The sequence below is a fragment of the Bombus bifarius genome, unplaced genomic scaffold, assembly GCF_011952205.1.
Source record: "Bombus bifarius isolate JDL3187 unplaced genomic scaffold, Bbif_JDL3187 scf7180000009825, whole genome shotgun sequence".
NCBI classification, from domain to species: Eukaryota; Metazoa; Arthropoda; class Insecta; order Hymenoptera; family Apidae; genus Bombus; species Bombus bifarius.
The window spans coordinates 486,063-512,362 of NW_022885359.1; the positions used below are offsets into that span (position 1 = coordinate 486,063).

The 26,300-nt window shown below is 41.1% G+C and overlaps 1 protein-coding gene across 7 annotated transcripts in view; it reads right to left on the bottom strand.

Moving 5' to 3' along the window:
• The window catches only part of LOC117215819 (RNA-binding protein Musashi homolog 2), a 123,381-nt gene that overhangs the window by 71,303 nt on the left and 25,778 nt on the right, over positions 1–26,300 (bottom strand). For 3 of the 7 annotated variants that reach the window (XM_033462310.1, XM_033462308.1, XM_033462304.1), the window contains exon 2: positions 23,315–23,380. The exons of 2 other annotated variants lie outside the window; for them this stretch is intronic. The gene's annotated coding sequence lies outside the window, so the exon portion shown is untranslated. 2 more of the 7 variants (XM_033462301.1, XM_033462306.1) reach the window with 2 other exon arrangements.

The following is a 26,300-nucleotide window of genomic DNA, read 5'->3' on the forward strand; positions in this document are numbered from 1 at the left end:
GATGTTGCATTAAGTGACGCAGTTAAGTAACACGACAGTTGAGTGTTCCTACTGACAGTAGCACTTTGTAGTTTATATGATACTGGTTAAATATTCATTAGATTTGTAGTTTATGACGTACAGGTTTGTTACGTAGAGAATGACCTTCTGCACCTGTTGAAGCGAGACATGCTCGTATCTTTAACGACTATAGGTATCTCTCGTTCTTGCATTCAAATTACATTCTGCCGAAGCGCGACCCAGCAGGCAGCACATAGATATTTAAAGGCAACTCAAATATCCAGAAATTATATTTATTGGAAGAGAAAGAATGGGTTTCATATTTTGAATATAAAGCACGTTTCAAAAGATAATATAATTTCTTGATCTAGAGATCAATAAATTAACGGGAATGGGGTGCTAGGAAAATGGAAAATGGATAATTGATAACTGTGTCAATCGAGGGACTGGTAAGAAGAGGAGCATGGAAGGTGCAAAAAAGTGTAGCAGCTTATGAGAAGCGTTCAAGAGGAAATCGCTTGCGATGCAAATCTATCCGTGCAACTTACATTCTCTTCTTTGTTTTTATTTTCTCGTCATCGTCAAATGGGGTTGTACGGGCGCCAGGATGACTGCCGCCCACCCCCTTCACAAACTATCTTTTGGTAATCTTCCAAGTTAACTTCCGGCTGGTTGGCCAAAGTTCAACGTGTTAAGTTATGTTCATATCGACACGTATCTCTGCCTTGCGAAATAAAAATATTTAGAAAGAAAGCTTCAGATTTGGCGGATCAAACGATATAGAAATATCTTAAATACATATTGCCGAATTGCCGATAAATGTCTACGCGATCTGTCGCGATTAAGCTATAGAATTCGTAAACAATCGATAAACGACGATAATCGAGGAAGCGAGTGCCCAAGTATCAATGGAACGTGATATAAAAATTTTATTCGGCGCTTTAGTTCGTAAGAATTAACGAGTCGTTCGGACGTTTGATGCGCTTATTCGAATGTTTAATATTGAAGGCAAATAATAAATTATCCCCAATCTTATCTTAACCTTTATTGCGATGCAGTTCGATTTAAAGAAACGTCGTAAAATTGCGAGCTTGTGTAAAGAGATGGTCAGAGTTGAATGACGAGATTTCTGCGACTCTACGAAGAAAACTCGAGCAATGTCGAAACGACGTGTAATAAATTTCCGCGTATTTAAATCGGAAAGTGGGGGTGAGTTCGTCGACGTCGGTAATGTCGAGTTTGACCGTTTAATCGTGCCAATTAATTCGAGAGTAATCCAATTAGAAAGCTGAGAATTAATAAAGTTCACAGAGCGCGCTGATCGTGCGTCCAATTTCTATTCCATTCTACCCTTTCTTTCGCGTTTTCCTTCGATTTTGATCTTCGCCATCTCTCGACTTTCGCGCATTGCCTTTAGTAACATTAACCGAAAAGCGTTAGCTTGAATCTTTCGTTGAGATAAATTCTCAACATATAAAATAAAAAACATATATCGTCGGATTCACAAAAGTCTAAACGAACGGCGTGAGAAAAGCATTCGAGAAATTCGGGACGAATTTCACTAGCGAGTCGAAGAAGCGAAACGACGCGGAGTTCCGCGAAACACGAACGGTTGTCTGGTTTGGGTTAGGTGCACGATTTACATGGGAAAAGGGAGCAAGGAGAATCCTGAGAAGATCGCCGGAGAGAGAGAGAGAGAGAGGGAGAGAGAGAGAGGGAGAGAGAGAGGGAGAGAGAGAGAGTAGTCGGTCCGGCAATTCTCGAGCTGAATACGATGAAACGCGTACGAAAAAAAGGTCAAAAAGCGAAGCAGAAAAGCCGGAAAGGATCTTGCGATCGTATTCGAGCGGGGAGGATCTCGCGGGTGCTTGTGTCTTCCGGTTCGCGTAGTGCACTCAAAATCTAGGTTACAACGTCGAGTGGCTTGTTTTTCTTCCTTTCTTTAGTTTTCTACGGAATCAATTTCGTCGAGAGCCCGACGCGTGTTACTTCTATTCCGACTTCTTCACGATGACACGATAATCCCGCTATTATGATCTTATAGTTTCTACCGACCGTGCAAAGGTGGGATTACGTATCTTTTTAACGAATTTAGCGATAAAGTACCGCAAAGTATTTAAAAAGTATTCTCCGCTAAAACCTTTCCAACTATACAGAATGAAAAAGATTTCTAAATAACCTCTCGCACCGCTTTCGTCGATCAAATGAAATAAATTTCACGAAGAACGTTGGAAAGATTGAAATTTAGAGCCATTAGAATCAGTTCACAGTGTATGGAAACAGAAGCGAGAATAAGTAAATTTCCGCATTGAGCCTGTTGGACTTTGATACACAAACCAGGCAGATTTCAACTCACGTTCGATCTGGTTTTTACCGATATCCCGTGGTCAACGAGATTGGCACGGTGCCAGGGATAGCTTTAAAACAGTGGAAATATTTTCAATGTGGATTTCCTTGTTTTTACAAGGCAAAACAGCCAAATATGCCTTCTGCACACTTTCGTATTTGTACCAATGACTCACTTTGTCGTAGAATGTATACGTTTGCGTGTCTATCTTCGTTTTTCATCGCGAACATCCAACGCAAGTAACTGTCTACAATTACTTGTTCGAGGGAATAAACCGAACGACTGAGAATAAAAACTAGACTCGCTTGTTCTAAGAAATCGTTCTCGCTATGGCGCTTTAGAAACTGAAGGCATTTTTAGCCTTCACAACGACACGGTTTCCGATAATAGGAAAATGATACGCGTATGAACATTGAAATACTTTATACGATTAATTATAACGTGTTAAATACAGATGAAAATAAACACAAGTCTATATTACAGAGAATTAAACGAACGATTACATGATCTCATGATTATTTTACCACGGTAATGAAATTTTAATCAAGATTCATGAATATTTTCAACAATATCGAGTATCAGCTCCTATAATTTATGTATATATGGAAACAGGGTGAGGAAATCTATCACTATGCAAAGTTCCTTCTTCCTCCTGTATACAAAATTTATTCGTGTACTCCCTTTGTTAATACAATATGTATCATATCAGTGCGTGTTATATTAACTTTCTTGTTTTCTTCTTTTCTTTAATTTAATGCAATTCAATGTACAGGATGAGCTACTCACACCGTCTGTTAATTATAATAGTAATATTTGACGGTCTGAAAGCCTCATAGCGAAAGAGTTAATACTAGTAGAAGCTTGAGCGTCTCATTGGTAATTCCGAGGACTGAAAGTCGTAAGGCGAACGCGATCGAAGTCGGAAGAGGGCGATATGTCGTGGATGTTATGGCCATTAAGACGTATCGAGAGTACGGCTGGTGACTATAAACGGTAAGTTGCGCCGTCGACTTGCGGATCGCGTCCACTTTCTCTATCGCCTTTGACTAGGAAGTCGTAAATCCCCTTTACTATTTACATCAACGTATATCTACTTCGAAACGAAGCAACCGCATAATGTTTTACGCAACTCGACGTGTGTATAGCACGGGTTACAGCTCGCTCGCTAACCCGTTCCGATCCGAAGAATTTCGCAATTTAATATGTAACAGCGAGTCTAAGTCGTAGAACTTATCGGCAATCTTATTGGAAAATGCTGCTAGTGTTCGTACGGATTATATCGTTTTACTGAAATTATATTTCATTCGTACAATGCATACTTCGAGTCTGTTTTTGCGTGAATAGCCACGCGGCTGAATATTCATCGCAATTTTGGGAATAGTTTATTCGAAAGTGTAATGATATTAATTTCTATATAAATAAAAAATCTTGCGAATCATGCGCTTGTCTGTAAGTAATGAAATAGATTACAATAACATATCGTTTAAATTGTGTTCTTGTGAATAAGAACGTATCACAAAGTACACTGTTTTTCCGATTATACCGATCAAACGAGTCAACGAACGAAACGAACACGTGGGCAAACCAGAATGGGCACGATTTCTCGTTGGCCATGGCTGGTGTATCGCTTGTACGTCTTCCATATAGTTCTTCTCTTTCACCGAGTCAACCAGCTGAAAAACGATTAAGTTACACATCTTAATGGATTTCCCAAGCGTGCCACGTTTCCTTTGATTCTGTCTGTAAATCGTATTAGCTTCCATCGATATTTCCTTTCCAACTTTCATAACTGTCCATGTCACGAGTATGTGCATCGAAAGGTTAAATCTTTAATTTACGATTGTGTTACAGTTACAATACGTTTCATTTTTTCCATTTATAACATCGAATATATAGTTTCTCCTATCCACGTTAGTTTAACGATATCGAACGAAGCAGCAATTCCCAAACGTTCTAACAATATCTTAACAATTTTTTAGATTTACCTCGTTTTAAAAATATTTTCTGTGTGACAACAAATACCACGAGTCAGCTTATCTTTTACAGTTACGTCACCGCTTTTTTCTATTCGAGCCCGAGGAAAGAAACCGATTATCCTAACGAAGCAGACTCAAGCAGTAACAAGGAGAGACGTATACTTTCTTGGCAAGGAAAAATTAGGATCTTTAACCCGCAGCTTCGGTCCAGTCGAAGCGTGTTAAAGATGAACGGCTAACGTGAATGATCCTTACGGAATGTCGGGTAAACGTTAGGGAACGGAACAACGTTCTGGCTGACTTTTGTCGGAAGTATTATCGGGTCGAGCTAGCCAATAATTGACATGGCATTTATGTCGAGGCTAAGAACATTATCGGCGATTTTGCCGTATCGGACGTCTTCGTCGACTTTTATGGATGACAATGTAACTACGTCATAACCCAATTTGCTCTCCGTCAATTCTTTACAGCCTCCATTTATCCACCGGCGATGTAGATAATTGTACGAAGCATGTTGATTTTCACGATATAGACAGAGGTACGAGCGTTTTTGGCGGGCGAAGAAAGCGTATCTACGATTAAGATTTTCAGTAAAGGGATACACGTTAAGTGGAGTTGTTGGAATACTAATGAGAAGTAGATACTTAATTAGGAATTTCAGAAAACGACGAGGCAATTGGAAGATGGAACGAAATCAGTGTCTATGCGTTACTCGACATTAATTAACATCTGAATTATCATAGTTTGCGTCGAATGGATGTGGTGCACATCCGCGATTACTTACCGAGATAGGAGAACATTCGTTCAGCACGCGACGTTATTACCTAACTAATTATTATCGTGCCTTATTTCTACTCGCGTGAAATGCAGTTTCGTCGTTACATCGCTAAATCACGATTCTCTTCGCTTCGTTCGTAACGAGGTTACTATAAAAACCTATAACTACGTTTAGCCGTGTCAACGTCTAAGGGTAACTAAAAACCTTTCGTCGTTTCAATCGATTCTGCATATCGGTACATGCCTCCGACTGATATAAAAATTCGAGGTTCGAAACAGAGCTACGAAACGTCATTGAATTAATCACGTACGACTGATAACATTGCAATCTCGCGATATAGTAACAAATCGTAAAGGCAAAGCGATATGAAATAGCTTGGAAGAAGAAGCGTCAGATAACATGGTTGCTACGCGAAAGTCCGAGTACGATATGCACGGCTAACGTTAATCTTTCACAGAGAAAGCAAGAACTTGTTCTGGAGGAATTCAGCCGAATCCCATTGCCATTGTATTTGGCGAGCAAACTTAGATAGGGCAATGTCCCGTAAAAAGGAACCTCGAGACCGGATTTCGACTGAAACTAGAATAATTATCTCCTCGAAGCATAGTTTATTCGCATTTCCACGCGGACTAGCCATATTCCAGAAAACGAGCGGGCTAAGTAAACGCTTATTAAATTCTCGAGCACGTATAATGCCTAATTAAATGCCAGAAGATATTCTATCGCGCGGATAAGACCGAAAAGAAGAAAGATGTTCGAACAGGCGTAAACGCTCGAGCGTGGCTTAGCTTAATTCGACGCATCACATATAGGTAGCGTAGCGTACACGAGGCTTTAATCTCTTGACCCCGACATCCAACCAGCGTTGGTATGCTTTCACGTGCCACTTAATTTCATACACGCCGAGACTTTGAATTGTGTCAATGAGTCCTTACTTTTTCTTTTTATCAAAAAAAGAAAAAAGAAAGAAAAAAGAGAAGGTCAGAAAGTGGTGCCTCTCTCTTGTTTTTATAAAACGAGCAGTCTTTAGATCTGAATTTTATCTATACAACCATCGAGAAAAATAGTCAAAACTTACGTACTTTTCTTCGAGATGATTTAATGTTATTTCATACGGACGAACGATATTTCTAGTTCGGCATCGATGATTTTACAAGATTTCAAACTGTACTCTGCATTGCGTACTCGCGATGTATCTTGGCTTCTTGAAAGCCAAGTTTTCTTTCGGAAAAACGAGCAAAGTTTGTTCCAAGATTGGTGGAACGCCCGAACTCATCCGAGCATCCCGGTATAATTTATCGAAAGTGTCCGTTTATAGGGAATACGCGAAAGAAAACGTCATGGGGGATTGTGGACGGTCCGATCTCGGCCAAATTAGACCCTGCAATTTGAACCTTGGCCAAATATTTAATCCCTTAGTACGATGATACCGGAAAATCCTTGGATCGATCTTCGAAAGAGCCATACTTAAAATTTACCTTTCACTTATAATGGCCCAATAAAAAGTACTCGCATTTACCCTCGATCTAATCTAATGAAGCGAATCCCTACCATTCGCATGAAAATTCTATCAAATAATACAAAATTTAATATAGTTGCACGCGATTGATTAATATGCAGATGTTACAATAAACAGTAAATACAATTGCACGTTTCGTAGCCACTGTACGATAAACCAGATGGAAATAAGAATGAAAATAATCTCCGTTGTTTCGACGAACGATCCTGTTCCATCGTCAGGTTGGATCAATCGCGGTGCAAGAAAACAAGATGTGTAATTACTTTGCTTCTGATGATGAAACCGCAGACGAACACGCAGGAATTCCACAGAAATGTTTTTTTTTTCTTCGTCGACGTCGGGGAATGTGCACGGTAGCACAGAAATCCCCGATGAAAATCTTTTAATGTACCTTGTGTAGTCACGAACCGCTCGGTGGAGCAATACACGCCAGACTTTTTCATTCTTCGCCAACAAAGAGATCGTGTTGCATGCGCCGTGTGCCATTTGCTGTCTTCAAGGGGATGCACGGCTGCGACTGAGGACGAGGAAGGGGATGGAAGATCGAAAATAGTGGAAACACGAGTCTGTGAAAAACCCGGACTGTTTTGCTCCGAGATAAAGACGTCAGCTAAAGATAAATCGAGTCTGCCGCAACTTGCAGTGGCGTATCGTCGCCAATCCAATTTTTCGATTATCGATTTCTTCCAATTTCCTCGTCAAATTCATCGACTTTATGCGAAGTCATAAATCCATACAAGAACCGTTATATTACTCAGGATGTCCTAAGATTACATAATAATCTATAATCGTAACTTTGTATTCCTTTGCATCTCTAACAAATAACCCACACGAGAGGCTGATGTAATTACAATTAACGGGACAAAAATTTTAATCAATTAAATTAAAGGAGAAAACGTTTACGATTTCTGATCTCTGTTTCACTTCTTTTATGTCCATAGAAACTTGGCGATATGCCGACCTAGCGTTGACCTGTATCACTGGAAAGTAGTAACGCCATCTGCTCCGCACGCTAAGTATTCTTTCGTCCATGGATCATTTATAGCTTCCGGTTGCGTTTCAACCGGGCAAACTTTTTGCTGGTCAGAGACATACCGTTCATGTTCTACGAAAAAATTTCTGAAGAATAAAGAATGGGATTTTCGCAGCGAAAGGACTTTTTCGTCGAGCGAGTTACGTCACTGATTGCGTCACGAGACCATTTCATCCCTTTCATCTTGTCTCCTCACTCGTTGACGTCGTTGTGTCTCCGCGAGTCTCCTCGACCTCCTCGACGGCTGTTTTTTAGGTTCACCGACGGGAACCGAGCAAGACAGATTCTCGACATTTCCGCGACATAATTTTCCTTGCATGTACCTTGCATCCCCATTATCTTTTCCTCTACAGAGGCGCCGTTCTCTATCCTTTTCCCCCTTTATGATTTTAATTCAGATTTTCGCTCCTTTTCACGTGTTAGTCGATCGTGTTGTCGCCACTATTAAGTTACTTTTTTTCTTTACATTTTATAGAAACATTTTCTATCATAAAAATTTGTTATATCTTCGCCATTTTCATACAAGTTGGCAGAAAGACTTGCTTCCCTTTGTTTCCAGAATTTCAAAATTTATATACATAATAAAGCAACTCGAAATGACGGCTTTCTGTTTGGGAAAATTTTTTCGTTTATTACCTGTACAAAGCCAAACTCGCTCAGGTAAAAAGAGCGACAGATTTGTTGGATTTACGCGATAACCGGATTTCCAAAGAGTATTTCTTTCCTCCTTTTTTTTTTAACATTCACACTCGCAATCTATTTTATCGCAGATTTGCAAAGTATAATTGCGAGACTCTCAGCACCAGCGAGCAAGGCGAGGAAGGCGAAATGAGAAGGTTGGAGCTGTTTTCAGCTAACTGCGAACGCGTCATACTTTTATCACCGGAATGAAATTATGTTGTTTTTTCCTGTTACCGCGCGTTCCTTGTAATCCAGACGATTTCTCAACCTGGGTATATATTTTCGTTGTAAAACAAAAGAGGAAACATGGAAAGTTGATACGCCGCGACACGAGTAACTTACTTCCGAATTATTTCGGTAACGAATACTGAACAAACACGGACTACATGATTACACAGGAAAAACACGATTACACACGAAGAACAACAGGGGGATCAGTAGTTTCATCAACCGACTCTCCGAGGAAACCTCGAAACCTCCAAGATCTCGAGCTCGGAGTTAGCTTAATCTAAAAATTGGTACATGGAGCATGATATTTGACCAGAGGTGCGATTAATGTTTTGTACTGCTACTTTTTTCTCATTTAGCCACGATCTTAATTATTCTCTGTATCTATTTCGTAAACCGTCTTGAGCCGAAAAATGAGAAACAGAGCTCGAAAAGGAACATCAGAGAAAAGACAGAGAGAACGAGAGAGAAAGAGAGGAAGCAAATAAGCGCGTGTACCAACAACCAGCCGATGACCTACTATTGACGGTTTGTAGACCTGTTTCTAGTTACGTACTGGTACAATGGAAACTATTGCAACTCAAGACGAGCCTGGAAGGAGAAAAAAGACAAAATGAGAGAGAAAGAGAGAGAGAAAGAAACGGAGACGAGGAAAGAGACAGGGCAGCCAAGAGAAGAAAGAAAAGGAGAGACAGCACGGTTCTTTCTTCCACGACGAAAAAACTGTGTCGCCTATTGTCGACCGGTACCCATCGTGGAACAATCGCGATAATGAGAAAGCTACGCAGCCGAAGAGTTTCGTTCTTTTCTCTCTTTTTCTCCGGCTGTGTAACACAGACTTTCTGCACGTTTTTCGTTTCGGCCTTCGTATCTCCAGCCTCCTAGCTGCCCCCACGGAATCGCCGGCCTTCCCTTTGTCTTTCTGGCCCTATGATTTTCATCGTCGTTGCCACTGGCACGCCAGTCTAGCGATTACTTTAAATAAAAATCGAAAGGAACCGCAACTTTCTCCATCGATCGACGTTCCCATTCTCCTCAACGCGACGTTCAAAACGAAGAAACAAACTGCGCATAGAGACGTTTAAGAGCATAATGGAGGACGAGAATAGCGTATACAGAATATTTCGAGATGCAGTGAACTATGTGCGAAGACTGGGCGAAGAATAGACGCTCGGTGCAACTATTTAGCACCTATCTCCAGTATGAATAAATACATGCATTTTAAGAGTCAATAACGCACAGCGCGATTACACGTACGATTACGCGTATAGCATCCGTTGAACTTTAAACTTGATCTTCTCAAAAACCAAGCGTCGAAAATCTGACGTTTTGATAATGGGATGATGTGCAAGGTGCATCGTACAAATGGAGAATCGATCAACGTTACGATAAATATCTCGCAAGTAAAATGAAGAGCAACGCGTGAAACGATGATTCAGTTTCTTACGATTTGAATAGAAAATGAAAGATTGACAGGTGACCGCGTGCGCCAGACCGAGTCATTGAAAGAAAAGTGCGATTCTAAAAATATTGAAAGCGATGTTCGCGTTAAGGATTACATAAACTGTAAAACAAAAATGGTCGAGTACGCCGAGCGCCGTTCAACGGAAGCCAGACGAAAGTCTAAGTTCCAAGTTTAGCCAGCTGACGCGGTTTAGCAAGGAGACACAGGTCCGATTCGCTTCGTATGCCCGTTTCTATAATACTAAACATAGCGTGGAGAGCGATGCTCGTTTTAGGAAAAACGCGGCTCTCCAATCCCACGTCGATTTTCAATTAACACGTTCACCGATTGGACGATTATAACTTCCGTACTATTTCTGTACACAGAAATACATTTTACTTCTTTAAAGTTCTTTAATTAGATCGCTACACATTCGATTTTCATCTACAACCGCGAACGTATACGCAAAATCATATTTCTGTGAATTCGACCAAAGAAATACAACCTAGGCAGAGATTTTAATCGCATCCATCGAATATTACGGCGATCCATATTTTATACAGCTTTGTGTGAGTTTTCTGTACACTTTTGCACCTTTTAATTCAGTTTAAATATATAACATTCATTCATACATTCGTAAACATTCACTGCATACATTCGCTGTCCACAATACCTGTCTTTGCATCGTTAAATTTTACATAACGTTTGTTTCATACGAGTTATCGTAAAACATTTTTTCTACGGTGCCGTGATTTTTCATCACTTCGCATTTCCAACATTCGATTCTGCATCCTAAAGAGATTCACGTGGTACACGTGAAACGTGTTAACTCGACCAGTGAACAGAATCAACGAAATCGATACTCGTAGCCTCGTTAATTCTGTAGTTAAAAAACAGTAACGAAGATCATCCCCGGTGCACTCAAGTTATCGCCAGTTTCTCAAACGTCAGAAACACTCGCCGTAAATTCAGCCGTGCTCGCAACTATACGATCTTTCCCCTGTCGAAGCCTATCTTATCCGGACAAGGAGAAACGCGACGCGAAGAAAAAATGTGACGTTCAACAACGATTTCGTCGAATGGAAAATTCGTCGATCGTGATCGTATTGTTTGGAAACGTCAGCTTATACAACTCGCAGGAATTCCTCCTCATTTTCCCGAAGCTGTAACGAGCGAGGTTCGCACGCATAGCGGCGAATCTATCAGCGTTTATGGCAGTACTCGATCATTAATCAACGCGGATCCTAGCAAGGGTATCCCGCCAAGAACAGTGCAACCATTAAGTTTCATGTTCAGCCACCTTCGCCCCAGAACAATAAAACTGTCGGATTGGAGGAGCGAGCGCGTTCACGCTTGATTGAATCATTGCGAGCCCGTCTGTTTGTTCGAGATGACGCTGGAAATAAACGGCGAAACGGCCGAGTAAATCCCGCGCGTTCCACGCACGTTCATAGTCTGCTTCAATAATCTCGTCGAAATTAATAACGATTTCTACGCGAAGGACATTTCTGGCTCGGATACCTTGACACGGTTAAAATGATTTCTCGACTGGGAAATGATAATTTTCTAGACAATGTTCAACGCAAGAAGATGCTTTGAAGTTGCGGTCAAAGTCGCCAAACGCTACGGATTTAGCCGGCATCTGGTTTAGTCTATTCTCTGGTTCGATGAACCCCCGATCAGGTTTGAAATAGACGATTTCGTAAATCGAGGAACCTAGTTGTTTCCCTTCGCCCAGTCGTTGATACCGACGAAAAAGGTTGTTCCGCGAATCTTTCGACAACGCAAAAGAAAAAACGTGGACTCGATGAAGGAAGGATCGATTTAAACGTTGCACGAAATAGAAAGATTTTTGTGTTGACGTGCGAGAGTAAAGAGTTCACGGTGAAATGTGCCGCAATTGCAGGCAAAAGAATTTGTGCGGTACGAAAGCGCGTTGAACACAGGAAAGATAATTAAAAATTGCGCTATAAACGAAACATACGCGAAGAAAGCTGGTTATCGTCGTACCAATTATACGTATTAACAAACGTATTTATCTTTTAGCGAATAACAACTTATACGATCTAGAATGCTGCGTATGCGAAACACGAAGCGCGAAAGGATGGAGATACCACAAAATCTTCGACACTGTGTCTTCCATCAAGGAAACGGCCAACAGAGCCACGAGAAGACACGCTTGCAATGGAAGTTTCGCAAAGTTGAAGGATGACGATGTTGCGCCAAGAGTAGATGGCAAGATTGCGCGGAAAACACCCCGTGGCACGAGGGTGCCGCAAACACCGGCATACTGCGCATAGCGTGGAATATTAAACGATCAAAATGAAATTCTAAATAGGGAACCACTGTTCCTCACTGACGTCCACCGACGATCGCTCCACTGACTATGAAATTCTTTTTCCTTCGCGCTAAAATAACCCACCACTATTTGATCATTTAATTAAACTTCCTATTATGCAATTTGTATTATTATTCTCTTAATCTGCATTGGCCGACCCAGATTTACAATATTTAATTAGAAAATAGTGAGATAACCTACAGATCATGAAAATAGTATCAACGTGATCCGATATTTACGTAATAGAGCAAAGGTAGACGCGCGAAGAAGCCATCCATATGCTCCTGAAACGCGAATTCTCTGGTAAATTGCTTGAACGGTTTCGTATGGGCGCGGCTTAAATCAAGCGAGCGTAAATTTTAACAGCGTCATAACGCAACCAGTAAAATGGTATATTTACGCTTTCCAAACTTCTTCTGAAAGTGTTTAGGGCGCTTTATCTCTGAGACGCGTCTAGTACTTGCCACGTATAAACCTGCTGCGCCATTCTTTCGAGCAATACGTTTCAAGAAAAAGTTGTCGAAAAATATACGATTCTCGAACGGATTCGTAATCCAATAAATTAGACAGCTTTAGATTAGTTTACGTGAGAACAAGTCGTTAAGACAGCGAGACGTCGATGGTCTTCAACGATTCGAGTTCAAGGTTTATCACGCGGAACACATCGTTATCTCGGGTTATGTCACTGGGTATAACAACACAGGCAGGTGACATTGTGTTCTTCGAAAATTATATTTATTCTTCCCCGTGTTATATATTTTAAAAATTCGATTTTTTTCCATAATTTACCCGCATTTTTTAATCCTTTCATTTGCGTACGTGAAACTCGTACACCGTACGTGCTAAACTATAAACTCTCGAGATTTGTAATAAGAAATTGTGACTGTAGCCTCTCGAAAGCCACAACGATGAACTCCATTTACACGAATTTTTCAATTTCACTGCTCGGAAACATGTACGAAGAAGTTACGTTCGGTTGTCTAACCGGTCTAACGATAAAACAGGCTCGATAGGTGTCTTCTGACATTACCTAGGGGACTCGCTCCTGACGTAACGATAGGATGAATGGGTGGGACGGAAGAGTTCGACTCGATCAACTTTTGGCAATACGATACTGGTGACCCAATTCGCTCGGATAAAACTGCTCTCGGATAGCGTGTTCGACGTTTCGACGGCCTTTACACGCTTTCGGATCCCGACGAAAGCCGCTCAATCGATAATTGCAAATTAACCGGCCGGATCGCCGATAGAAAGCCAGGAAAACAAAACCGCCAACTTTTCGTACGGAGCGGAGATAAAATTTTCCCTATTGTTCGGTAACCTGTTTCGCATTGCTCTCCGTCTATACTTCTCGCTCTCTGTCGACGTTTTATTTCACGTGAACGAAAGCTAGACAGAACGGAGAATGAAAAACGGCCGACTAAACGATTTGCAAAAGTAACGAGAAATCGAAGGCCAACGGAACGTTACGCGAGATTTCATAGTGCAACGTTCAATGCACGCGACCGAGAAACATTGTTAAACGACTACGACGCTTCTTGCGGATCACATACGTAAGAAATTTCAATCGGGTATCTGGCTTTAAACCGATTGTTCGTTTTCGTAAAGAACGTAATAGATATTATCGATCGAGTTACTTGCACGGGATGCAACAAAGTTTTTATCGAGTTAACTTTGTGTGTTTGCGAGGGAAGCGCAGGGAAGCGGGCAGTTTGACACGCGTAACGTGGTCTTTTTGATGGATGCAACAGTTTTGAGGTACGCTTTTATCAGATTATTAGATTTAGGTAAAACGGCTGAAACCTTTCGTAGCTTCCTTGAAAACGGCGATAATCGAATTATGATTTGATAGAGCCGATATATTTTGGCTGTTGTAAGACAAAGTTACGATCATGAAGACCAATATCTTTCAATATCTCGATATATTAATCATCCTTGATCAGATTTCGATTCATCTTTCTGTTTCTATTTCTCGATCTAAAATTTTTGCGCTAGCCCTTTCAACTCAATGACTACCGATCCATACCGAGCAATACCGATCTTCTAGTGGAATCAACAAATTGTATCTGTCAATTTGGTACAGCATTAAAATCAAATACACGTTAACGCGGCTTCAGGTTTTGTTACTTTAGTGAGCACTCGACTTTAACAGCAGATTGTATCTTTTCTTAATATGGTTTTTATTCTGTTAGAGTCGAGATTTAAAATTGTGTAGGTACTCCAATTCGATGTGAAATCACGATTCGCTCAGATATGCACATAATTTCCCTTTTAATAATAAGACGATCGACAAAACACTGATTACGTCTCGTCTCTCGAGCTTCAAGCTTTACATCGGCATCCAATAAACATTATTCAATAGCACTTTTAGTCACTTTAGTATAGCCTGAAATCTTCACGCGTTTGTGAAATCGATCGTTTCATATACAACAACCTAATAACTCGCGACGTCGAAAATTCGTGATCGATCGGCAGCGAATCCACTCGATCAGAGACGCCTTTTAACATAAAGTTCACGATCTTCGCAAAGCGGCTGATAAAAACGGAAAAAACAGGCTTTCCAAGCGGGTATATCAAAGCAAAAACGACTGGTATCGGTTTTTCTCCGACGGAGAAAAGTTTTGCTGGAGCGATTCGCGGCGGATTATCGATTACCCGGACTATTCGCCACTTCCGACATCGAGCGACTAATTCACGCGGATTTAGGTCGCTTGATGCGTGCGTGTACGGATTGATTCACGGCTTCTGATCACGGGGGCAACGGATCGCCGTCATTCGTCGCGACTTTGCCAGAATATTTCGCGTGTTCAGCCTTCGCCTGCCGCCGGAATTATTGATTCTGGCACTAAGCCGTATCCCGATGGTCTTCAATTTCCTTTTCCGGGTGAAGGACGAAACCGCTCGGAGATCTATCGGTAGCTCAAAGCACAACATCTACGCCGATCTTTCTTACTTTTCTACCTTTATATATAAAAGCTTGGTAATTCACGTTTCTCTCACAGATAGATATAAATCATGCACATCTTCCGTCTTCTATTCCAGATTTACGATAGACAGAAATTATGGTCAAAACGTGTAGGATACCGTACGATTTATCGATGAAGCAACCAGAGACGTTAACGCGTATTCTACTCGCACGTCTCGAAACGAGTTACGTATGCTTTGACTCAAACACATCTCAAACAACGAAATGTCATATGCCTGGACGTAGGAAACCTCCGTATCTCGTGAAACCTCTAAATAATCCTCCGAACATATGAAATGTCATTTCGCCCTTTACACCTCTCGGATAGTCACCTCATATCGTTGCAGCAAGTTCAACAAGTCACTGATTAGTCGACTTCCTCGATCACCTCCTGCTCGATCACTCACATAAGTAAATTAAATCGGTCGTTCGAAGGGTTAAAGGAACGTACGGATCTCCCGTTCGGGAGATCGAAGCTTGCAATCGAGGAAACCGCGTTGTATTCAGAATGATTGGAGTCACGCGGCGAGCAGCGGTCTCTCGACGAAGACGCACGAACGAACACGCGCGCGAGCGTACGCTTTGCGACTGAGTTTGATATCCTCCTCGAGGGATAGTCCGCGGAGGAGAGCTCTACCCCCACTCGGCTGGTTAGGAACGGCATCGACGACCGGACGAAGGGTGCACGGGCGAAGGAGGGTGCACCACTCGCTCGGTGTCTATAAAGCGACATAACAGGAGTGCGCGTGCGTCCGGCGATCGTGTGCATGCTTTGCCCGCAAAGTGGCAACCGGTGGCACCGGTGCCACCGGCCACCTCGACGTCTATTTACGCAGACGATGCACCGTGTCACGCTGATCGGGCCGGCCGTCGGGCCGCGCGAACCACTTGCACATACCACGTTGCGTCCTCAAGGACGATATAACCGAGCAACCCTCTCGCTAGCGACGAAAGCTCTTCCCTCTTTTATTTTTCATCCATTGATTCACACCTGTCCTGCGACAGTTTCGTTTCGGGTCAAGCTCGTTCTGAGTAATTTGTTTCTCGCGTGCTGTCGTTCGGCCATGGTAGCGGCACAATGAATTTCTAAACGGTGCAACTAACGTCGTCGATCTTCTGTTGGATTTAATTGCTTGTCAACGTTGGAGTTTAGTAAATTGCGCGTCGGAATTTGGGTTATGTTTGTAAGAAGACTCGATAACTTTGAATATTAGTAAGGTAATGGGAAAAATACTTAAATAAATATGTATATCACGCGCTAATAGTTAACACGTATGGCGATAGCGTCACGTCGAGAGTTATCATGGTTTTAACCAACAATTCTGTTATGCAACGTTACGAGCAAAGTAATAAGTAGAAAATACGTAACTCATAGTACTAAATCATAGAGTATGGAATACCTAGTGACTGTACGTGGAAGTGAATATAATACGACAAAAATGGTATATCGTCGTTGAATAGGATGGCGGGAGAATCAATTCCTCTTTCGTAGAATCAATCGGATATATAAACTTTCTTTGAAAATTTCAGATATTTTCTATCAACTGTCGCTTCAGCGAGGTGTATATTTCGAATTTAACGCGTGCGAGCAAAGTTTGTTTGGCGCATTAGTCGCTTTTGCAGCGTATTGTTCGAAAGATATTATTCAACTCTGTGCTGATTACGAGACGACCGGTGTATTTACGCGAACGCGGCCTAAGTAGGATTTAGATTAAACTTTGGATCGTGTACTTGTAACGAGCAAACGCGATAACAATGTAGTTGCCGCTAAACAAAATTCAATGTGACTTTAATCAATGCACGCGTATTTGCAGCGAGTTTATGCACATCCTCTACGTAACGATGCAAGAAGTTAGAACTTAAATTAACTATTTTAATTCGACAAACACGTACATACATTTGCGACATTTTATTACTGAAAATACGCTGATGTATCGTAAAAGTGGCAGAAACATTGCTATTTACCCGAAGACTCAATGGAGCTGCTGACGCAGCAAACGGCTTGGTTACCGAGAATCGATCGTATAAAGCGCATCGCGCTACAATTAAAGCCACGTTATATATCCACACCGTAACGTGAAGTATACTTTAAGTATCTTATAAACCGTCTTTCAATAGAAATTTTTAGCCCAACTTCGCGCTGTTGCGAAACAGGATCGTTAATTTACACGCAATTAAAATCCGACATTGAAAATAAACGAACGTGAAGTTACGGATAGCCACCGATTATGGATAACGATTAAAACACAGCATTAAAAATGAAAGAACGCGAGAAAGACGAAGCGTGGCGGCACAGAGTGGAGAAAAGCTTCTGCCTGAAGCTCGTAGAATATCGACACGTTCCGTGGTACAAAACCGCGACACGAGCCAACGAATTAATCGTCGCGGCAAACGGGCCATTCGATAAACAAGAAACACGATGTAGACCAGCACTCTAAGCTCCCGGGAGACGGGAAAATTTAAGGTAACGTTAGTTGGCAAATTTAAGGCGACCGCATCGGCGTCTCGCTAACCATCCTGGTGTCGGTGTGTATTTATGGGAAGGATGCACCGTCACGTTAATCGGACCATACCGCGAGTCGATACACAGCAGAGTGCGCGGTGGCAGTCTTTACTCGTCGAGTAACGCGTTAGCTGCGGTTAATGTTTTCAGCCAAGTCTGAGAGTAGCTTTTTTATCGCTGCTCGATCGATACTCGATCGATTGCAATTCGCCGACACGTGCAACTATGTAACGTCTCTTGCTACAATATGTTTAGTGCAAGAGATACGTATAACGAGCTTGTGAAATTAGTCAGGCCTGAAAGTACACGTGTTTGGGTCATCGAAACGGAGAGAGAGGATCAAAGGAGCGATAAACGTTTGAAAAGCATAACGTCGTGACTCTGAACTACGTGTTATCGGATGTCATTATGTCCATTAATGTTTTCCCAAGTTACGTTCGTCTTTGGTAATTTATATCGTATTTTACGAATATCAAGATTAGTGCCTTAAAATAGCTCCTAATAGTTTTCGTTAGCAGCTAGAAACATCGGCTCGCTGTTCGGGCTAATTTTTCTTTCAGGGATACAAGTGAACTTTTACTAGAGAAAATCATTACTACATGGTATAAAATAATAGAGGGTTAACACAGCGTGCTTTTAATTGAAAATTGTAAGCAACAGTTCGAGATATCAAGTTATGAATAGAGTTTGCTAACTGAACACGCGTTCAGAACATGCGTATAGTCCTAGCTGTGATTAGATCGATCAATGTATTTGTTTAAAGCTTCAGTTCGTAAATTCGCTGCTTTGTCCGCCAAAAGTAAGAAATAGATTTAAAAATCGTTGGAAAGAATTGAACGGAAACGCGGCTGAAATCTTGCAAAATTATTATTAATTAATCGGAAAATGAGTATCAATGGAAAGCGGCGTAACGTCGTTTGCCCCAAAGAACGGTTGGATAGATGCATCGAACGCGATGACATTAATTTGCGGGCAATCGGCTTGTTAACGGGTGTAATTTAACTTATTTAATATAACGCAACAGTGAGATATTGCATTCCAGCGCGCGCTGCTTGAACGTGGGTGGAACATTCCGTTGGTATTGATTCGCTATGATTCCAGAACATCTCGGGAAACTAGCAAACCGGTAGGGAAAACGGACGAGATAACGATATGTTCTCTGGAATATTATCGTCGACGATAAAACCGTAAAAGTACGATCATTTTCCTGGTAAAATCGTAGAAAAAAGATGTACCTTGGAACAAGGAATAAAATCAGCAAATCCGTTCATTCCGAGATTCGCAGAAAACAACAGCCTTTAGGAAAATCTTGGTACGATAAATATTAAAGAAACAAATCGATCACAAAGTCTAATTAACTGGACAAACTATTAATTTGCAGATCGCACCCCTCTTTTCGTCCTGTTGATGAAACGATGCAAGCAAATGCAATCGCAAATGTTGTCCGACACCCGTGCATAAATCACTCTACTTATTGACATTCGATAACGGATCGATAAACCAGTTCACGCAACCGGGCACCTAGTACGAAATAAACGCATCAGTTAAAAGACATTCAGCGTATCTGTAGGTACATCAAACAAAACGACACGCGTTGTATAAATATCGTTTTGCTTTTTCCTCCATCCAGATACCGAGTGAATCAACTTGCATTCTATACTTTATATGTTTAAAGGCAATCAATGGAATTTATCACCCAAATATATAGAATTGAGGCTTTAAAATTAAATAGTTCAGGTAAAAATTTAACTCGAGCTCACTCGCAATTAGTAGTAAACTTTTATAGCTGGGAGAAATTAAACGAAGTTTCGCAGAACGCAATTAATCGCATACGAAAAGAATGCAAAGTAAATAAATATTTTTACCAGAAATCGAAATGTAAAAGCCTTATACGTACAACGTGGGATGGTTTCGAATGGAACGATTTATCGAGGTGTGACGTGAGATTAATAAATCATCAGGTAAGAAGATAAGCGTATTAGTTAATCGACCTCGCAGCGTGGCGAACGTCTATTCTCGTTTCTATCGAACATCAAAAATTCTTCGATCCGTGTCCTAGCCGAAAACCATTTGTTACTAGTTCGAATTCGATTCGCTAGTACGGAATTCGGCCAACTTTAGAGTCACGGCTGTAATCTAATTTCATCACACGTACGCGATTTATATCGGCTTTAGAGTTGGAGAGTTTGTGGCTTCGAATCAGACAAACACAACCGAATGTAGATACGTTATTTCACGCGAAATTTCTTTTCGCATCTTATTTGCACTTATTCACTGCAATCGCGAAATCATAAAACAGAATCTTCTCTTTCCTCCTCAAGCGCGTTTCCATTGGTATTTTCAATTTTTCAAGGAAAAAGAGTATACGACGTTCTGTTGCAATTATTTTATTACAACGTATTATAAATAAATATCAAGTGCAGATTGAAATATGGACTGTTTATTACAGAATATAAAAGTCTGTCGTAGTTAATTTATTTTATTCTATTCGTACCGTAAGCAATCGCGGAAGTGCTTAAATTTTCATTTCAGAATATCACAATGATACGTTGATCCAGGCTCGACGTCGATGTAATATGGAATTTATTATATTTCAAGTCCTTTGAGAATTTTGTTGAATATCAGCGAGCAACTAAGTTGCATCGCGCTATACTACAGTCAATTTATTATGTATACAAGTACTACGCTGCCGTTAATTTAACGATGAATTGGTATACACGTATTCCGTGTTGCGCTCAATATTTGCTCATAACTTTCCAATAAACGTTTATTGCGAAACATCATGTAACGGTTCTTTCCCATTTTCACTTATCGATTACATCTCTGCAATTTATGCAGAAAAATTTGAGACACGGAAAATTATATAAACACCCGATACAATCGAAAAAGTTTATACAGGCGTTGAAATAAGTTCGAAAGCCACTGTATGTAAAATCGAAGCGGAATCGCTCGGAGAATGACCATCTCAAGCTTAACAGGAACGCGCCTCGTCTCATTGTCATGCACGTGGACGCTAATAATAGTGGCGACTACCGTTGGCAGAAAGACCATAGTCCGTGATTCCACGCGCGGTAGACTCGCGAACGAGCTTTTAATAAATGATCAGCCATCGTGTTGGCTGCGCGAGCCAGCAGACGAACTGAAGAACGAGGAATTCGCGTGCTTTATCGCGACCTTGCGAACTAGCGATTCGCGACATCATCGCCACTTTCTTATTTACTGCGAACGATTCTAGCCAGCAAATAGCCAGAACCATAGCCCGTAATACGAAATAGGATTGGCAAAAAAACCGATCGATTTAGCCACGATTCGGGAAGGTTCCGCTCGATGCATACTCGTTGGAAAGATCGGAGCGTATTTTCATCCGGGAGAAATCGTTAGCTCAGCAGCACGAAATGTCGACAGAAACGAGCAAGAAACCTTATGAGCTTCCGAACTGGTGGTGTCATGTCGGCGTAAAAACGGCCAACAGAAGCGACAAAAAGGAGAAAAAGCCCGGTGCTCGCTAATGGCCAGACAACGACCGCAGTTGGACACGGTATCGAGTCAAGGAAGTTTTACTGGCAGATCCAACAATTTCCTCTCGTCGATCGATACTCCTTACGATTTTTATCTACTGGAAATTTCAACTACCGAGAGAGTCATCTTACATAAGTATACTCTAGTTCATAAATACTAGGATAGTTATTAAAATATCATAATTCGATGCATGGACGAAGCAGAAATTCGTTTAAATTGTTGCAAGAATTATAGTATAACAAGAAGAGCACGCCGTTTTTTAGAAACATAAACTGAGTTAGATCTATCCTGGCCTATTCCAACAAATACAGCAACAATGTTGCCGTTGCCGGATCAAAATGCAATTTATGCGAAACTAAAAAAGTTGATTCGAATCGATACATAGCAGGATGACGGTAGACGATCGGGACAAATCGAACTCGATCGAGCAATTTGCATCGGGAATGATTTTTTCTCTGCTCTCGTCAATGAGTCTGTATCCCGGATTCACGATCATTTACGATTAAGTTTTTATCGCCGATGGATTTTCGTGGTGGCGAGCTCCGAGGATGCCTCTCGCTTATCAAGCTTCCAGTCAATAACGCCGCGTTCAATCCCAACAAAACGTTTCTACTCGGTGCGTTCAAAACGTTCCTGCCCTGTTTGCGTGCATGGTAAAAGGCTTATCTGTTCGCTCGATGACTAAACGCACTTATAAACTGAAAAAGCGCTCTATGAAAAATCGAACAGGCGAACGCTGCAGTGGTGAGAATCCCCTGGGGAGCGGAACTTTTGTTGCCAGCTATGGGAATCTATCAAGGCGATTCCCATCGATCCAACTCTGTTATTTCGTCACTGTCCTTTTTGCAATTAATTCGATCGAAATCGACGGATTTATTTATTGCAGCGGGTTTTTACCTTCTTACGGGATGGAAATAGAATACGGTAGTTTATGAATAAATAATACACATTAATCTGTGCCATTTCTCATGAATATTGTAACTATATAATCGCTAGCTGAGCATAAATACAGGCAATCCTAATCCTCGTACCAATGCTAAGTTAATCTATTTCGATTAAGGGTGGCAAAATTTGAGAACTGTTCTATATATGGCTGATTTCAATATCGCGTTACGCTAAATAGAAATTCGATTCACCTATCAAATATTATGACGAATTATATATACGTTATACATATATGTAAATCTATAGCTCTTTAAATTGCCTATAAATGTATAAATATTTATAATCAACTAACCATATATAATAGTTTGTACTCTCTCTCTCTCTCCCTCTCTCTCTCTCTCTCTTATGACTATGAATTCCCACAAGTTATCAGCTAACGTGATAATATGCAAGAAAACGAAAACGAAGACGAAAAGGAAATTGTGGCTGCTCCTCGAAACAACGTTGCCACTCTGTTTCCCATTACATGTGTAGGTTGGCTGCAACTAGTCGCAACAGGTGCACTCAATTCGCGACCCTTTACAACCTGACTGCCGTTGCAGGTATGTATACACAGAGAATTGAAGCTGTAAAGGACCGAAAACTACGACGGAAGATCTCCTGAAAAGCACATGGGTGTTTTTTCTGTCGGTTGATGCACGCGCCTACGGACATCCTCTCTTCCCGACCTGTTCTTTTCAACTTATGTATCTATTTATCTTTTCTTGTCGGTTCGCTGCACGTTCTCTCTAAACGAAATAGAAAGTCATTCCGGTTCCTCGGTTCATTTACAGTCGCACGTTTTGTTTCGGTTCGCCTTTCATTTAATTTTTAACCGTCGCGATCCTCCGGACCGCTCAACTTTCCCAAAGTATAATTCTCGATGGTCCGTACATTTCTCCGAAAAAAACGCAAACTCCACAAATGTTTCCCCGCTGGTTATTCCGTGTCTTCGGTGGTTTTACAGTCCACAATGAAAGTTCTCGCGAACAATGTACTTACACGCTTCGTTTGTAATGTCTAAATAAGATAGATGAAATTTAAAGAGAAGTAGCTTACCAGCGAAGATTACATCTACGATCAAACCGAGAAAAGAGACAGCTATACAGGATGCTTCTGGCTTGTCTGAAACAGAGGTAAATCAACATTCTTCCAATTATTTCAACAATTACACGTCAAAGAAGTACAAAAGTCGTATGGAAGAATATTACGTTCGCAAAAAAAGGTTATATTCATCGCGTAATAGTTTGTGGTGACGTTCGACGACAGAACTTTCCGACGGCTTCACGACACAAAGCGCTATACCATCAAAGCGTAAGGCCGACATGCCTAATGTACCATCGACATCCCTACGGTTCTTCCGCGGAATATTCGGAAGAATGCATACGCGGCAACCGTCGCGGACGTCTAACAACCTCGTGCGTATTGGGGATGGATATCGAGGGGCAACAAAGAAAAGAATCCGTTTTGTTTTTAACAAAAAATTCATTCCGTTTCGAACAGCAAAGTGCGAAGGATCTAGCGTAACAGCGAAGCAAATACATTCGAGAAGCGTGATAGTTGATTGTTGATCGTTGACTGTTGACTGTTGATTGTTGACTATTGACTGTTGATTGTTGACTGTTGTCTGTTGTCTGTTGACTGTTGACTGTTGATTATTGACTGTTGATTGTTGACTGTTGATTGTTGACTGTTGATTGTTGACTGTTGATTGTTGACTGTTGATTGTTGATTGTTGACTGTTGATTGTTGATTGTTGACTGTTGACTGTTGATTGTTGACTGTTGATTGTTGACTGTTGATTGTTGACTGTTGATTGTTGACTGTTGATTGTTGATTGTTGATTGTTGACTGTTGATTGTTGACTGTTGACTGTTAATTGTTGATTGTTGACTGTTGATTGTTAAATAAACCTTTTTTGTTAAACATCGAGAGTATTTCTTGAACACTTACATCCAACACCACCTCAGTTGCGACAGATGTAGGAAAAGGTGATTCATCTAGGAATAAAATTAAAAAACCTGAGTTTGATAAAGTTCAACGCAGGAAAGTCACAGTAATCTCAAGATTAACGTAGTTGCTCCTACATTTAAGAACGCGGTAATTTGACGATTAAAAAAATTAAAGATAGTTTTCAATCTTTTCACGGAGTATTTTGCGTCGTATTCGAGATATTTGCGGAAATCATCGAATATACCGTTATACGTTTCCTATCGCGACTTCAGGATTACCTCAACCCTCCCATAGAAACTGTCTGCATCCTGAAAACGGATAATCGAAAAAGCGTAGGACGGGAGAAGTCGAAGGGTGGTCTCCCCAGTCTGCGATGGGGTGAGAAAATTGAACGAGGGCTGCAGGTAGGACGAGGCAGCCTGGAATACCTCGTAGATCACGCGTATTCTTACGTTCGCACGCGTGCCGGCAATTCCGTGATTCGTTGGTTACACGATGGCCGAGCATTGTTGCGTGCTAATTTACGGACCAATTAATTAGCGCCACGGAGCTCAGATATTCCTGGCTCCCCGGAACGCGTCGCTCGAATCACCCTCTGCCCCTCTCTGTTCCCTCGTTTTCTAAGCCCCTCGCCCTTCTTCCCCTCGCGAAAGCATTCGTCCGACTTCGCAGCTGTATTGTGCTAACTCCGAGCGTGTTCTCCTTCTGACGCGCGATCTCTTCATTTACGATAGCTTCGATAGAAATAGATGGTGGATTTAATCGTCTCGAGATGCACAAGGATCACGAGGCCAAGTCACTAGCGGATAATCAAGACGCGAACGTAACGTTTCTCCAATCGAGAAAACGATTCTAAAATTCGTGCGTGTTAGTCCGAACTGGATTTTGCACGGAGCAATGTCATTTCCATGCGTTCGTTCGTTTTAATTTTACTTAGATGAGACGCTGTTGCTTTCACTATGATACATTTCAAACATCACGTTCCTTATATTTATCTTTCACGAGCTCGAATCAGTCCTTTATCCCTTTATCTATGGAAGCTATCGCGCGCGACGCTATTAAAGAACTGGTCGTACAATCGTACTGTAAAAGAAACGATTGTCACTAAGGAGTACTGAGAACCTTTGTCATAACGCAGCCACTCGTCATGACATTCAAAGGTTCGACTCAGACAGCTTGCAGAGGCGTGGTGTAATTTTTACAACAGAGAGTAAGAATGTTGATGTTCCTTGGTGGAAAAAAAGCGACACACGTGCGCGTCGGTGGATGCTCGCGAACGTTATAGATGACAGTGTCAGCGACAGAGGGTCGACACGGCAGACAGGACAACGCGGTGTCAGTGTCCGGGGGTGCAGAGTGTAGGAGACAACGAATAATTCATCCCTTTCTGCCGCCCCTCTGCAGAGATGCGTCGCACATGTCGTCGCTGCACACCAAATATCACGATTCTGCTGCATTCGCCTCGCGAAACATGATCTTTCAACTACACGGTCATTCGTTCAAACACTATGAACGCATTTCCTCGATCAACTTATTCTGAATCACGTATACAAGACAGGTGTTTCGAACGCTCCATCGTTCCATAAATTCATTCCATTCTACGGAACTTGGAAATAAATATTTCTATGTACAAAGGCGCAAACTATTTCAACATTCGCTCTAAAACTTTTACCTATCTACCTATCTATCTATCTATCTATCTATCTATCTACATATATTTATAGATAGATAGATAGATAGATAAATAAAATATATAGAATAAAATCCTATAATATACCGTACCGTATATATATATATATATATATATATATATATATATATATATATATATATATATATATATATATATATATATATATATATATATATATATATATATATACAGGGTGGTTGGTAACTGGTGGTACAAGCGGAAAGGAGGTGATTCTACGCGAAAAAAGAAGTCGAAAATATAGAATAAAAATTTTTCGTTTGAGGCTCTGTTTTCGACTTTGAATTTTCGCTAGGTACGCGTGCGGTACGTTATAACGGATCTCACTGTAGATCGTTGTCTCGATGGAAAAATTAAAAAAAAAAATTAAAAAGAAAATGT